Source organism: Canis lupus, unplaced genomic scaffold (assembly GCF_011100685.1).
Source record: "Canis lupus familiaris isolate Mischka breed German Shepherd unplaced genomic scaffold, alternate assembly UU_Cfam_GSD_1.0 chrUn_S1365H1545, whole genome shotgun sequence".
Lineage (NCBI taxonomy): Eukaryota > Metazoa > Chordata > Mammalia > Carnivora > Canidae > Canis > Canis lupus.
The window spans coordinates 4,027-9,033 of record NW_023330193.1 but is presented as its reverse complement, the minus strand read 5'-3'; the positions used below and the strand labels follow the sequence as shown (position 1 = coordinate 9,033).

Below are 5,007 nucleotides of genomic sequence, written 5' to 3'. Positions count from 1 at the left end.
ACCCAAACAAACTCTACGGGACGTCAGTTAGTCGTACTATACCTTCCCACACCCTTCTTTCATTCTATACTCTGTGATTGAAAGTCTGAGTTGCCCCCACCCTGGTGCATCCTATCCAGTGAGAAAAACCCTTTCAGAGCCACAAAGAACAGCTCACCAGAAAAGCCTCTGAAATCGTTGTTGTTCCTGATAATCACTGTCACAATCTCCTTTCTAACAACCCTGTCCATCTGCAAAGCACTTTACTACGGATATCAGGAACATCTTTATGTTGCCAAATAACAACAAAGGAACACGAGCGAAACTATTATCTCTGCTAGAAGAGAAAAACCACAGTCCCAGGGCTTGCTTTCTTCTCATATTCTCCTCTGCCTCATTAACTCCATTGCTATGTTACTAATTTCAAAGAAGCAGGAAGAGGTGATGGGAAAGGGGAGGTAAATAATAATCCACATGCCTGTTTCCCATCCCAAAGTGCAGGATTACACACTGCTTGCCAGACTGTGGGGTCGAGCCATACCTTGGTTTAGAGACAGTGAGGATAGTAGTAAGTGTACTGGGGGTACATTTGTGGCTGATCCAGGCGTTTACCCATGTAGCTGGAATCTTTATCTCCGAGGCAGGGAACTCGATGACACGGTATGGTGCCCCAGGCCCGAGCGTCCTCTTAAACCACTATTCCTGATGGTCCCGATGACTGATGAGGCTTCAGAGATCCTTCGTCTTCCACCACTCACTAGTTCCAACACGGCAGGAATTTAAAAAAGAAAACACCAAAAAGACAAAGAAAAAAAAAAAAAGAAAGAAAAAGAAAGAAAGAAAGAAAGAAGAAAGAAAGAAAGAAAGAAAGAAAGAAAGAAAAAAGGAAAGGTATTGGTAGAAAGAACACACACACGCACACACACACACACACACACACACAGCCTTCCCAGATCCTGCCTTCCTTCCCCCAGCTGCCAGGGTCCACTTGGGATGAGGCACTTTGTTCTCTACCCAGGCTGTCTGTAGTGATGTCAATTGCCAGCGTTTGTAAAGAGGGAGAGAAGAAAAAAATCAAAGTCTTTTTAGCACAACTCCGAATCCTTGCAGATCAGCTTCCTGTCTCCTGTTTGTCTCTTTCCCCACCTTAAAGAAAAAGGGGAAAAAAAGAAAGAAGAAAGAAGAAAGAAAGAAAGAAGAAAACAAAAAAATGAAAAAAAAAAAAAAAGAAAGAGAAAGGGGAAAAGAAAAGAAAAAAACAAAACAACCTTGCACAGCCTGGTTGCTGCTGTCTCCCTTCCAGAGTGACATGGTGTTCGGGCTCCTCCTGTCCTTTCATTCACTTCCTCTCCTTCCAGCCGGTGGGTGGAACCTCTCCAGGGAGCAGGGTATGCAGTCCAGAAAGCTGCAGTATTTCCTCCAAGAAAAAAAAAAAAGCCTGCTTCAACCCCTGCTGCAAGCAAAGTCCTGATTCCCTCTGCTGGCTATCTCGAACAGCAAAGCAATTTTTGCAGCAAAGCTGCTGCCGCTGGAACTGAACCCAGGGAACTCAAATTCGGGCGGTGGATTATTTCTTATCCTTCCCTCCATCTACCCCACACAAGAGCTGCCTTTTTTTTCTTGCCAAGTGGCAAGGTAAGCCACACTGCTAAAGCAAACACAGAAGACCACGGGAGGGAAGAGAGGACGAAGGGAGGAGGAAGGAAGAGAAAGACAAAAATAAAAGCAGACGGACGACCCGTGCTGGTTAAAATGGAACAAGTGTGTCCCAGATGCTTTCAGAACCTGTTAACATACGAAAGCCAGATGAATCCAAGACCCGGTCCAGAAACTAACCTTTTACTTCTCGGAGGACACGGAGGATGCTAAGCATTGAAGAAATTTGAGAGTCTATGCCAGGACTACTATTAGCAAGCCCTGCATCGTCAGATCACAAGGACCAACTTGCCATAGCCGAAATGATCATTCTTACCCTTACATCCGTTTTGTAAGCATCAAAGGAGGTATCCCATTAGGTTTACAGGCGTCTTCATAAATAAAAGCTCTGGTTCTCTCACTGTCTATCTATGATGATTTTGATTCAGGGATGCTTTAATCACTTTCCCGATGTCATCACAAAAAAAAGCACAATTACCTGACAGAGTTTTTCCCCACCAATAATAAGTAATATTCTGACATGTCTGTCAGCTGTTACATTATAATACAAATGGTTTCAGCGAAAATATATTTCCTTTAAGGGTCCCTTTTCAAGGCAGTCAAGGCTAAAATTAGACATGCCAGCTGTGTTTTGCTGTGAGCGCTCACGCATGCCCAAAGCGTGGCCAGACCAACATTGAGCGCCTCTCCACTTCGTCAAACCAGCTCTGTTCTCCCCAGCCTAGAGCTGCCTTTTCAGATAAGAGGTTCCTGGTACAAATCCAGCTTCCTAGTGAGGAAGAACAGAGAATTCCAGCCCAGTGCACAATATGGTATCCAGCCAAAACAAGCCCTGCCGCCCGTGAGGTCACTGGCTTTCACTCAGGGGTCTGGTTATTAGAAGCTGTGTGAGTGCATGGATATTCCTTGGAAAAAGTTAAGGATGGTGGATAAATAGCTTTATGTTTGACAAGAATAACAACCAGAAAGAAGGAAGGAGAGAGGGTGGGAAGGTAGGAGTTAGAAGCCCTGATATCACTGTCATTAAGAGAATTAAATCAATTCCACCAACATTGAAATGTGTTCTTCTGGGCCTTATTCGTCCCATCCAGAAAGTGGAAATGCTGCCAACTTATGTGGCTGAAGGTGGTAAACGGAATCAGATACTAAATCAAAACTACATTGATTTAAAAATCATTCAGTGGCATCTCAATGCTCAGACAATAAAGTCTTGGCTTCTTGGAATAGTTTTCAAGACCCTTGAAAACCCAACTTTATTCTCCAGCCTCAGACAGTAAACTCTGGCCCTCGTAGTCTATATCTGAGTCACAGTGAACTGCTTTTAAAGTGGAATGTGCGGAGGATCCCTGGGTGGCTCAGCGGTTTGGCGCCTGCCTTCAGCCCAGGGCCTGAATCTGGAGTTCCGGGATCGAGTCTCACGCCGGGCTCCCTGCATGGAGCCTGCTTCTCCCTCTGCCTGTGTCTCTCTGCCCCTCTCTCTGTCTCTATAAATAAAATCTTTAAAAAAATAATAAACTGGAATGTGCCCTCTCAGGGACTTCTGTCATCTGCTCTGCCCCAAATGGTCTTGCATCCCCATTCAGCCCATCCTTCAGCTCTCAACATGGATATCACCCCTCGGAATAGCTTTCCCTAAAGCCTCCCTTCCCTGCTGCACCTTATATTTGCCCTAAAAGGATGCTTATCCTGGGCAACTGTCTGTTAATTGCATGTTTGTTTCTTCTAGGATGCCGGAAAAGCATCAGGAAAAGCAGAAAAGTAGGAGTCCCCATCATTCTCATTCACGTTCCTATTTCCACAAACTGTCATGGAATCTGACACAAAATGGTGCTCTGCAAGTGTTTGAAGAGTAAGATACCTTAAACCCGATAAAAATTCTAAGTCAATTCGTATCCTCTCTCAGTACATTTCAGTACACTTCTGGATGCAGGGGATAGAGTGGTAACACGGATCAGAACAATGTCCATCCCTCATAGAATATATATTCTAGTGAGGGAGATAAGCAAAGAAGTAAGCAAGTAAACAGGCATTATCAATCAGGTAATATGTAGTACTGTTCATAAATATAAAGCTAAGTAAACAGAAAGAGTCACAGGAATTCCACTTTAAATAAGATAGTCAGGAAATGCTCACCAAGAAAGAGCTCTGAGGTTAAAGGAAGAGTGGGAACCACACCCTGGGTGTTGTGTACTATGAGAGCACTTCTTGTGAGAGCCAAGGCCTTCGTTCCAATCCTGCCTTTGCCAGATCACTCTGCCTCCTTTCTCATCCATCCAGTGTCACTACACACTTCATACGGTTATCATGAAAATTCACCACAACAAACATGCAAAGCATTTATAACGCCTTGGAACATACTGGATCTGCCCAATAAATGTCAGCTTGTCTCTGGGGGAAGATCATCCCAGCAGAGAGAACAGGAAGAACAGAAGGCCTGGCAGCAAGAACACTTCTTTTGAAATGTGAGAAATGGCATAGGGACTGAAATGGAGCAAGTAAGAAGTAAAGACTATCAAACAAGACTAGAGAGGTTCCCTAGACCAGATCATATAAGCCTTGATGAGGAAAGCTAAATTGCTGACAGGTAATAGTATAGCCTGGACTCTACCCAAATATTTTGATTATAGATCTAGCCATCTTCAACTATAGAATGCTGTTCTCCTAAATGACTTATTAAGGCTCCTCCAAATACTAAGACTTTTAAGGTCAGGATCCTCAATTTTGCCATGATGAGCAAAGGCTATCAATATTCTTTTACTAATAACTGGCCTAGCTACTCCTTGGAAGGAAAAGATTAGTGTCTTATTTACAAATGAAAGGCCAAATAAATAACTCCTTCACCCACGCTATAGCTCACTTATATGTAAAGTTCCCGGCATGTGTTGATGCTTTCTGCAATTTCTACACAAATTGCCACTTTACAAAATGGTATTGGATTATTGCTATATTCTTGGCATCAACTGTCATTAGTCTAAGCACATTCATCGAACACTTAAAGCTTTTCTTAAATAATGCAAAGACAGTTTACCACTTGTGAGAATCGCAGAACCGTGTTTTATTTATTTATTTAGTATTATTTATTTGTTTGTTTGTTTATTATTTATTTTCCTTCAGAGATACCAGTAGCCATCACAACTGAGGAGGCAAGATACTCATGTCGGAAATGGTTTTTATATCATGTCTACTCTGTTGGAGCCATAGTGCTTTCCATTTAAATGATCAAGTTAAGGTAGGAGGTAACTAATTTAAAACACTCTCTAAATCAGAAGCCAGCTGTGTCCCATTTGCCAAGTAACAAACAAATTTTGTACAAATCCAAGAGCAGCAAACTCATCAAAGGGCATGGACTCTTACAGATTCACGGGATTCATG

General features: G+C 42.8%; 1 long non-coding RNA gene across 1 annotated transcript; it reads right to left on the bottom strand.

Moving 5' to 3' along the window:
* Nucleotides 1-655: 655 nt before the first annotated feature.
* On the bottom strand, nt 656-2,340 carry LOC119878283. The gene is made up of 3 exons (XR_005386738.1): nt 1,952-2,340; nt 1,248-1,396; nt 656-736 (listed from the first exon to the last, which is right to left on the bottom strand). It is a non-coding gene; the product is annotated as an uncharacterized LOC119878283 (long non-coding RNA).
* Between the last annotated feature and the right edge of the window lie 2,667 nt (nt 2,341-5,007).